Consider the following 10,447-nt stretch of genomic DNA (forward strand, 5'->3'; position numbering starts at 1 on the left):
AGGGAAGTTAGGCAAGAAAAAGAAATAAAAGGTATCCAAATTGGAAAGGAAAAAATAAAGCTACCTTTATTGATAGATGGCATGATTTTATATAGAGAAAATCTTAAGGAACAACTACTAGAACAAATAAGTTCAACAAATTGCGGGATATACAAGATCAGTATACAAAAATCAGTTGATTTCTATACACCAGCAATGAATAATCTGAAAATTAAACTTAGAAAATATTCCATTAACAATATTGTCAAAATGAATAAAATGCTTAAGAATAAATTTAGCAAAAGAAGTGCAAGACTTCTACACTGGAAACTACAAAACATTGTTAAAGAAGAGCTAAATAAATGGAAAGACATTCCATATTCATGCATCAGAAGACAAAATTGTTAAAATAGAAATACTCCCCCAATTGATCTATGGATTCAGTGTGGTCCTTATTATAATTCCTGCTGGCTTTTTTCCCCCCAGAAATTAAAAGTTGATCCTGAAATTGATATGTAAATACTAAGGACCCAAAATAGCCAAAACAGTCTTGAAAAAGAATAAAAAATTTGGAGGAGTCACACTTTCCCATTTCAAAACTTAACTGCAAAGCTACAATAATCAAGACATTGGTATAAGGATAGCTATATAGTTTAATGAAAAGCTGTATACTTAAATGGAATAGAATCAACAAAATTTGAAGACATTTCAACAGTGACAGAATAGTCTTTTCAACAAATGTCGCTAGAATAATGGATATCCACAAATGGAAGTCTGAAACCGACTCCTAACCTCACACCATACACAAAAAACTAAGCCAAAATTGATCACAGACCTAAATGTAAGCTAAAACTATAAAACTCTTAAAAGAAAACATAGGAATATATCTCCATGATCTTGTGCTAGGCAATAATTTCTTAGTTAAAATATCAAAAGCACAAGCAATAAAGAAAACTGATAAATTAGATTCATCAAAATTCAAAACTTACTCACTTCCAAAGACATAATTAAGAAAGTGAAAAGATAACCCACAGACTGGGAGAAAATATTCGCAAATTATATATTCAAAAAAGGACTTATAATTAGGACATACAAAGACCTCTTGCAACTCAATTATAAGACAAATACAAAAATGAGCAAAGGATTTGAGGGCTTCCCTGGTGGCACAGTGGTTGAGAATCTGCCTGCTAATGCAGGGGACATGGGTTCGAGCCCTGGTCTGGGAGGATCCCATATGCCGTGGAGTGACTAGGCCCGTGAGCCACAACTACTGAGCCTGCGCGTCTGGAGCCTGTGCTCCACAACAAGAGAGGCCACGATAGTGAGAGGCCCGCGCACCGCGATGAAGAGTGGCCCCCGCTTGCCACAACTAGAGAAAGCCCTCGCACAGAAATGAAGACCCAACAAGCAAAAATAAATAAATTAATTAATAAACTCCTACCCCCAACATCTAAAAACAAAAAAACAAAACTATTAAAAAAAAAGGAGCAAAGGATTTGAATAATTTCTTCAGAAAAGATATATGAATGGCTAATAAATATCATAATAAACGTTCAGCATCATTTGTCGTTAAGGAAATGCAAATCAAAGCAATGAGATAGGACTTCACACTGACTAGAAGTGATATATATAAAAAAATAGACAAACAGTAACAAGTGTTGGTGAGGATGTTGAGGAATTGAAACCCTCACATATGGCTGATGGAAATTTAAAATGTTGCAGGCACTTTGGAAAAACAGTACAGCAGTTTCTCAAAATGTTAAATATAGAGTCACCATATTATGACCCAGCATTCCACTTCTAGGTACCTATAAAAGAAAAATAAAAACATGTGTCCACTCATAGACTGTACATGAATGTTCATAACATCATTATTCATAAGAGCCAAAAGATTAAAACAACCCAAATGTTATCAGCTGATTAATGGATAAATAAAAATGTGGTATATTCATGACGATGGCATATTATTCAACCATAAAAAGTAACAAAATATTGATACAGCTACAACATGAACCTCAAAAACATGCTGAGTGAAACAAGCCAGACATAAAAGACCACATATTATGATTCTACTTATATGAAATGTCCAGAAAAGGCAAATCTATAAAGACAGAAAGTAGATTAGTGGTTGCCTGGAGCTGAGGGTGGATATGGGCTGTGACTGCAAGAAAGTGGGCATGAGCTTTCTTTTTGGAGTGGAGGAAATGTTCTAAAACTAGATTGTGGTGATGGTTGCACAACTCTGTAAATATACCAAAAATCATTCAATTGTATACTTAAAATGGGTGAAATTTTTGTTATGTTAATTACATCTCAATAAAGCTGTTTAAAAAAACCACTTGAAGCAAATATGACAAAATATTAAGATGTCCGTTCTGGCTGGTTGGAATGCAGGGTTTTGTTATACATTCTATTTTCTTTATTTTTAATGTTTCTCAAAAACAAAAATATTAAGACACCATAAATTCCTGGGCCCCGGTTTCAATTGAGATGGATGCATAAATTTACAGTCTTCTGATTATACTCTTACCTTCAGACACTGTCAGTTGCCCCCATTCCCAAAGGAAATGACTTAGAACATTCTTAGTAAAGCTTACCAGTCATACATAGCAAACCCAACTCTTTAGTGCCTGTTAAACATAAGCCAAGAATAACTAGATGTATAAGGAAAAAATTTAACATGCAAAACAGAAACCAAAACATCCTAGAAGAGTGAATTCAGAGAAAACAGACATATGTAGAGAGCAAATAAAACTTTTACAAATCCCTATTAATATTTCAAGAGAGAGAAGAGAAAATCTATAACCATGAAAAATATGAGAAATCTATAATAAAAGGAATATTCAGAGAACAAAAAGAATTTCTGAAAGTCAAAAATAATTGCTAGAATGTTTGGAAAATAAAAGAACAAAGATGGAAAATAAGAGAAAAATAACATAAGAAAATTAGAGGATCAGTCCAAAAGGTTTAATATCCAACTAGTTATATTTCCAGAGAGAGAAAACTGAAAATATAGTGGGAAGAAATATATTTTTAAATGGAATAAGAAAATTTCTCAGCAACGAAGAACATGAATCTACATCAAATCTACCACAATAGTTGACAAAAAGGACTTACCAATTATATTTTAATGAAATCTCAGAAAATAAGGAACAAACAAATAATCGTAAAAGTGTTCAAGAAGTGAAAATAGGTTACACAAAAAATAATCAGAAAACAGATTTTGGATGTCTAGAAACTAGAATTTAATGCAACGATATCTTCAGAATTCTGAAAGAAAAGCATAAAGGTAGAACACAGACATTTTCAGACATGTGGACTCTGGTAGACTGTTGTTATATTTGTGGCCAATAACTTTAGAATGTCCTTTTTATATTTGAGGAAATTCCCACATTTTGACCCCTGCCTTGCCAGGGTTGAATTCATAGCTCAGTTATCCAGCATCTATTGCAGCAAAGACATAGGCATATGACATTGGCTCTTCCAGACATTTCCTTGGAAGAGCTCAATCTGAAGAAACGTGTGGAAGTCAATTTTGCACAGGATCTGTCCCTAGAGGAGGGTGGTGAGACACTGAACTTTCAGAGGCAGCAGTGGCATAGGTTCTAGTTGGTAATGTCCCTTGCTCAGGGTCTTTGGTGCCTTTGACCAGAGGAGGTATAAGAATACTTTACTATAGATGGTCGGATAATTTGGGTGTTGTTCCTGGAAGCACAGTCACCAAACCCTATTCTCTGGTTCTCCTGGAGATTCTGTAAGCTACTTCACAATCTTTAATGAAGCTTCCAAGGATGCTCCTGGTGGATATGCTCCAGCAACACAAGGAAGTAAACCAAGAAAGAAGACTGAGATGGGGTGGGGGTGGATTAAGGGATCTAACAGAATAGGGAAAAAGAATCCCCAGGATTACAGTGCATAGAAACCCCAGGATGCAGGCTGTGCAACAACCTAAAGACTAACCAGTCCAGATTCAGTTAAACATATGGAGGGCTCCAGGAAGAATATTTCTGAAAAGAGAAATCGGATTTAGTATGTGTTGTATTTTATGTATTTAGAAGAGATTTGCACTGCTGGAAATGAATTTGGGAGTGAATTGATATGTATAAAACCGAGCAAATGAAATAAGACAATTATTAACTATAGGATAAATAACATTTTGTTTATGAAAGGCAGTGCAATCATGGTACACTACATGACTCAGCTGTATCTAATATTACATGGTAAAAATTCAGACTTGATTTAACCAAAAAATTTGATATGAGAGGATGGGGTAGACGAAGTCTATGTGTGCTGGGATGGAGCATAAGAGAACTAGATTGACGTCTTTTTTTTCTTTTTTTTTAACATCTTTATTGGAGTATAATTGCTTTACAATGGTGTGTTAGTTTCTGCTTTATAACAAAGTGAATCAGTTATATATATATACATATGTTCCCATATCTCTTCCCTCTTGGATCTCCCTCCCTCCCACCCTCCCTATCCCACCCCTCTAGGTAGTCACAAAGAGATCCACGTCTCTTATAGTCTGTGTCCACAATATCTAAAACTGAAAAGTCTAGAAATACCGGAAAAACAAAACATAGAAAATAGCTAAAATATGTAGGAGTGGTTGCCTTTGAGGAGTGGGAATGAGGGAGAGGAATTATATTTGTCAGGGTTCTTTATTTGCATTCTACAGAATTTACTCCAAAGCAAAAGAGGTTTATTCTGTTTTGTTTTTAGTTTGTTTTTAAGTATTAAGTAGTTTATGGAATCTCTGGGAACATTTCAAGAACCAGGATTATCTACTACTCAAGAAATATATTTAAAATTTATTTAGAGTCCACAGAAGCATATGTTAGAAGTTGCCTTAAGATTCGAGTGGCTGTGTCTTGCAGATAGGGGTTCAAGAAGACTTCTGCCCTTCTGACAGATACCACTGTGGCTGCCACAGTATCCATGTAAGAGGAAAACAAATAGAGAAATCTCTGAGGTTAATATACCCAGGCTCAATTTATTATATGTCACAATGAAGTCATTATGTGACATTTAAGTTGCTGATTTAAAGGCCAACTCCTCATCTTTGTCAGGATTTAATTCACGCTGTTCAACTGTATCAGGATTTAATCAATGCTGTTCAGGCCTGACACTTCTCCTCTATATCCACACTCCTGAATATTCCTAACTAGGGAGTACACATCAAATATTGGCATTCGAGATACAAAGGTCCAGGAAGGGGCTTCCCTGGTGGCGCGGTGGTTGGGGGTCCGCCTGCCGATGCAGGGGATGCCGGTTCGGGAGAGGCCGCAGCGGTGAGAGGCCCACGTACCGCATAAAAAAAAAAAAAAGTCCAGGAAGAGACACCTTTTAATCTACTCTTTTCCACGAAGCTTCTCAAGAAAGGAATGTTGAAGCTTGTGGAGCAGAAACATGCAGGTATCTTAGAGAAAGAAGCAAGCACATCTCATTGAAGGGATTTATGACTTTAGACAAGTGCCCATTAGAGGTGAAAGCAAGCTGTCAAGTAAAACAGTCTGGAGAGTTCCCACATCAACAGTTTGTTTTAAGCACCAAATAAATGGTCCAGACAACTAGTGTTGGTGGAGTGCAGAGGACAGTCTTTTCCGAGACCTAGGGTTTGCAGAGAAGTATCCCTCAAGTAGGAGATTCATCTGGAAAGCAGGGATTGTAATTTAGATAAGGGTAAGAGAACAAAACTGAGGGAGGAAGCACATGGAGTCAGGGACAATGGCTAGACGGATTTGACTGAAGCTGGGAGTTTGTTTAAGGAACTATGGTGAGAGACATTTGGGGAAACAAGAAAAGATAAAGATGGTGGTTTAAACCCAATCATTAATTTCTTCCCTCCAAAACTACACTGGAGTGACAATAACAGGATTTTTGTTTTAAGAAGTAATATACGAAGAAAATGGTAAAGGAGATAATATAGTAGCAAAACTTGAAAACAGATGGCCAAGTAGAAACTGATTTGTCAAACCCAGGAAATTTGAATGCTAAATTGGCAGTGACGAAAGCCAAGAAGCAACACAATTGTCTCTAAGAACCCAGAAGACTTAGGATTTCATGGCACCAGGTACCTCTGGATGCGGCAGTTCAAATGAGGCTAAGGAGGACTTGTGGAAAGTCTGTCTTAGAAGCAGTGAGAACCTCAGATCCCCTCCCTCTAGGCAGCAGGGTAAACTGCTCTCTCACCCTGAACAGAAGACTAAGCTTCATTTTCTAGAGCAGGTGAAAAGGATGGTCTCTGGACTGGGAATTTCCAGGAATTGTTGAGACTGTGTTTGTCATAGGGAAAACAAATTGATTTAGTGAACTTCCCAAGCTGGATATTGGAAAACTCAGGACCCATTTTCCATGTGGTGGGGAAGCCAGGCCTGTCCCCTCAGGAAGAAGATTGGAAGATTCTTCACTGTTGAATATCACCAGTCGTAGAGATACCAGCATCAGAGTTTCAGCCAGGAAACAGCCCAGCCAGATCACCATTCAGGGAAGCATAATCTTCAAACTCATCCACACACCCTGAGCTTCTAATCAGTTCTTTATGCTGTACTCTTATATTTGCTCCAACTACTAAGAATCACCAGACATTTGAGGAAAGCTCTAAACATGAAAGATAGAAACCAAACCAAACCAAACCAAAACAAAAGAAAAAAAAAAAGAAGTTTCAAAGAAACAGACTATACAGGAGGGAAAAATACCTCCAAAAGCCATTGACATTTTAGTATTTTCTGAGAGATGAAATAAGTGCACCTGTGAAACAAAAATAGGACAATGGTGGGGGCAGGGAAGGAAGCTATATACACTTGTAAAAGCTAAGGGGACAGAAATGAGCTGTTAAATATTAAAAGTTTGATACGAGAAATGAAAAAGACAATAGAAGTAGGTTTACAAGATAAAGATGAGAAACAATTTCAGAAGATAAACATAGTGATAAAGGGATAGAAAATTGGAAGAAGAAAAGACACAAAAATTGGAGGTCCAGTCCATGAGGTCTGATATCCAAATACAGGAGTTAATGTACAGAGGGGAAAACTAGAGGAAGTTGTCAAAGAAGGAACTAAAAGTTTTCATAAAACTAAAGAACCAGAATTTTGAGATGGAAAAAATTTAAGAGCACTGGGACAAAGAAAAGCTCCTATAAACTAATAGAGAGGAACTCAACAAACTAGGACTAGGATTCATACTTACATCTCCCTTATTCCTCATACCATGTGGACAAACCTATAAAAAAAGTTAATAAAACAAACCCCAAAACCCCAGATTGAATTAAAGGTATACTTCATATTGAAATTAAAAGTACAATTAACATATAAAAAGGAAAAACCCCATAAGGTAATATTTATCTGTCTCTGGATGGGCAAATAACTTTCTAATTCTAACATTCTAAACATAAAGGCCATGAAAGGCATTACAAAGGAAAAGACCGACTCAATATTTTAATATATTAAACTGAAATATATTCCAAAACCATTTAAAATTAAATATAAATTAAAGAAATGGCAAACTGGGAAAAAAACTATGAACAGATTAAGCAAAGGGTTTACTATGTAAAATATTCACATGACCAATTTGTAAAATGTTCATATACTGTGTAAAATTTGCAAAATAGTCACATAATATATAAAATGTTCATGTAAGTAGATGAGAAAAAACACTAGAACCATATTAGAGAAGAATGAGCAAAGGATATGAACCAATACAAATGGCTAGCATTCATTGAAGAAAAAAAAGTCAATCTTAGTTGTAATCTAAGAAGTATAAATTAAAACTAGAGCTACACTTTTCACCTAAATTTTTCATAATAATTTCCTTTACAAATTATTAAAGATTGTTTTTCAGAGTAAAGTTAATGGTGAGGATGTAAAGTGATATGTTTCTGGAAAGTTTTGGCAATACATGTTAAGGATTTTAAATGTTTAAATCTTGCAATGAAGTAATTCCATTTCTAGATAACTAATCCAAGGAATTTCATTATTTAATGTTATACCAAATATACTGATGTAGGTACTGAAATATAGGATATTTATAAGGGATTAGGAATACTTGTGGAAAAGTAAAAAACAAAATAACTGTCCAATAATAGGGGAAAAGTTGAGTCGCTTATCTCCATCAAATAGAATTTATTTAGCCATCAAATATTATGGTTATAGTTATTTTCAATAAATGGTAAGTAGACTTTCTAACTTGAGAATAAATCTATTAAACACAGCATTTAGATATTGGCTGTCAGCAGAAAGAATGCCTAATGTCTGAGGCATTCTGTCAACAATCCTCATTTGAAATAATAGCTTTGAAATATGCATGGAACATAAAAGACAAGAAGGCTTTCCTGCTGTCCTGAAATTGTTGAGCAATGTGTACAATAAGCAAACTGGACAATGGCCGCAGTGAGAGTATTTATTAAACTTATTTCACTTCTTACCTTCTGCAGTTTGAAACACACACACACACACACACACACACACACACACCAGGAAAGCTTGGAGGAATTATTTTTGAAAGACTCCTAATTTCTGGAAATCCATCAAGTCTAATCATTCTGATAAAAATACTTTTCTTCAATTGTCAAGATTGTCAGGTTTCCTTAGATGAAGAATTTCTGTGTTACTGGGGATACTATGAATACGGGTAAAATGGAAGAGTAACTGAAATGAAAGGGTACTTATTCTCAACTAGTACCTGTGGCTCCAATTGAAAGAAACATGGAGGCGGTTTCACAGTAAAAGCAACCATCCAAGACCCAAAGAGAAGACACTTCTCTGGAGCTGAAGGATCACCGTAATTATAATCGGCAAATTCTGAGAAGTTTTGATTTGCGCACAGACCTACACTTACGAAAGCAGAGTGTTTCCTTTGGATGCTCAGTATCTGAAGGCTAATATGTATCTAGATTAGTTATTTTGTATAGATGGTAGCCCTGCCTCATTCCTCCTAGGATCCTTAGAAATGTAAAAAGGAAATAATTAATTTATAAAACAAATACAGGGGACTTACCTGGCAGTCCAGTGGTTAGGAATCTGTGCTTCCACTGCAGGGGGATGGGTTTGATCCCTGGTCAGGGAAATAAGATCCCACATGCCACGTGGCAAAGCCAAGAAAAACAAAAACAAAAACAAATACTCACCTCAAGTCTTGTTTAGTTGTCTATTCATAATTCAATAAGAAATGAGGACCTGTGTGATATTCATAATCAGCATTTTATTGTTTATTAGGGGAAAGACCCTTAGCATGGTATTCAAATTTTTGACATTAATTTTCCTTCTAAATTGCTTCACTCTTTTCTTTTCACTTCTTTAGGGGAAGTTTTCATATAGAATGAAAAATTTGATTATATATTTAAATAGTTTTAAATAAAATCATTGTAGAAAAATTTTTAAGATTAAAAATTAGGGTGAGATGGGCAGATTATCACATGATACAGGTGACTGCTACTTGTAGATCCTCAGGGTCTAGCTTGAGTGGTGACAGCTATAAGTAGGAGAGGAAGGCAAGTGGATCCTTGGGTCCTTATATAAGGAAGAAGAGCACAGGAAGCCTCCCTGGGTATACAGATGTCCCTGGGGCCTCACAGTAGACTGTCCTGTGATCCCCTGACATCACCGACTCTATGTCTAGGGAGAGGGAGATGTAATAGCCAATGGTAACTAGGATACTGTATTTCCATCCTTAGAAAAAAAGATTTCTAAAGGAGGAAGTTAATTTCAGGAGAAAGATGATCAATTTGTACTAAACAAGTTGATTTTCATGGGCTCAGTGGCCAGTCAAGAAGGAAAAGCAAATCAGAAGCACAGGAGAAAGTCAGTGCTATTAGAGAAAGCTATGGCAATAAATCATATCTTTAAAGAGAGAGAGTGTGATACTAAAGAAAGCCATGAACATAAAAAGGAAATTTAAAAGGAGAAAATAAGAGTTAAAAGAGAGATGAGAATTGAGCTTTGAAATAAGACTGCATTTGTGTAGTAGAAAAAGAAGTGGAACCAAGGAGAAAGAAAAGAACCAGAGAAGACTATCAGTACCCTGGAGGTCAGAGACATTTTAGGAGGAAGGAGGTGTTCCATGAATCAATGATGTAGAGAGATAAAGTGTAACCCATGGAGCAGCACTTGGGAGACAATGTGATGATTTACAGAGATGAATTTCAGTGGAGAAGTGGGGTCAGAATCAGAAGACGAGAGAGATGAGGAAATGTTTTTGTAAAGGTGGATTATTTTTGTTTATGTTTTGACATATTGTGTATTGAAACAAAGGTAAGAGAAAAGATGTAGCTTAAATCAGGAAACAAACTGATGACTGACGATTTAAGTCCTTACAGAGGTGGTAGTGATCATTTAATTGACCAGAGTTTGGAATGCATGTGAGGTGTCATTTTAAGGAGTTTAAATGGCAAGATTATCTCTGGAGAGGGGCAGTATCTTCTCTTTCCCTGAGACAGGAGAATAGGAAAAAGATGGGGTGTAACCAAGAGGAG

The sequence above is a fragment of the Mesoplodon bidens genome (genome assembly GCF_964165515.1).
Source record: "Mesoplodon bidens genome assembly, chromosome: 7".
Lineage (NCBI taxonomy): Eukaryota > Metazoa > Chordata > Mammalia > Artiodactyla > Ziphiidae > Mesoplodon > Mesoplodon bidens.